A 1,325-nucleotide genomic window follows, 5' to 3' on the forward strand; every position below is an offset into this window, starting at 1 on the left:
TTCTATCCAGATTGCCTGAGTGAATGTCTGGAGGTATAGGCACCTCGGAATGATTGTGGTAAGCTAGCACTAAGTCCCTTCCCTGTTCACCTTTACTCTTTTCTTTACAATGAGGCTTTCAAATAAATCATGGTTGTACGGCAGTGAAGCATCGGTGTTGAACACTGATGTCATGTTGTCGATGATAATGATGATACAGGATAGATTCTGTTCGTTACTACAAAACACGACACTGACAAGAATTTTGCTGCCAGCAAGCAACGAAATGAAGAAGGTCCAACAAACTAGAAGAATCAAAGAACGCCTTACGTTTGACAAACGACAGCCACGCTCAAGCACGGTGAACACCAGGCAACGAGCAAAATATCTGAGATAAATGGAAAAAGTGTCGAATTCTGCTAAAAAGATAATACGCTGCTTAAATTCCACAAAATATGAGAAGCTGAGGACAAACAGAAAAAACAGAATATCCCTTAGGTCACCACAAAAGGTAGCGGGAGTGGTCTAATTCTGCGTTCTTCCCAAGAGTAAACAGTATGGTACTCTGTAGGAGTACTGCAGTATTTTGCGGCATTTTGCTTTGGCCTCCGTCTGTCTAAATTGCCTCTTCAGTAAGGTTTAATCCACCTGCTATCTCGTGCCCACATAAAACGAACGGGCGATAACGCCCTTTAATATTGCAGGAGAGTAACAGCTGCTACGTTAGCGAGGATGCATCCCTTTCGTTCTCCAAATCAAGTGTATCGACTCTCAGCGTCAAGGCCTAAGTAACCTGCCCAAATTTGACGCATAGGTCTTCCGTTTGAGAATTCGCCACTTAAGGAGCCAGTCAAAACCAGATCAACTGAAGTGATTGAAGGATAGCAGGGCTATACCGTACTGCCGTACAACCATGATTTATTTGAAAGCCTCATTGTAAAGAAAAGAGTAAAGGTGAACAGGGAAGGGACTTAGTGCTAGCTTACCACAATCATTCCGAGGTGCCTATACCTCCAGACATTCACTCAGGCAATCTGGATAGAAACTGACAACAAGTGCGCTACTGACATCGGTTGGCACCCATATCTTGTAGTGTCTCCAAACGGGCACAGTGAGGATCACGCGGTCCCCATCCTGGAAGGCAAGTAGCACCGACACTACCCAAGCGTTTCGTGATCTTCTTCATACTCCTCTGCCAAGTCAAGGGTTGGTCACCTCTCTGTTTACGCCACTCCGAATTGGGCATGGAAAACAGCACTCTTCTCGGCAAACGGTGGTTCGTCCTACTCAACACATGTCCCAACCAACGCAGCTTCTGGTGCTGGACACATTTTTCAATGGAAGTA

The 1,325-nt window shown here is 45.2% G+C and overlaps 1 protein-coding gene across 1 annotated transcript in view; it reads right to left on the reverse strand.

The window, feature by feature from the left end:
- The window catches only part of T265_09253 (hypothetical protein), a gene marked incomplete at both ends in the record, with an annotated part of 36,373 nt that overhangs the window by 22,153 nt on the left and 12,895 nt on the right, over nt 1-1,325 (reverse strand). The window lies entirely within an intron of this gene.

Source organism: Opisthorchis viverrini (assembly GCF_000715545.1).
Source record: "Opisthorchis viverrini unplaced genomic scaffold opera_v5_270, whole genome shotgun sequence".
Taxonomy (NCBI): Eukaryota; Metazoa; Platyhelminthes; class Trematoda; order Opisthorchiida; family Opisthorchiidae; genus Opisthorchis; species Opisthorchis viverrini.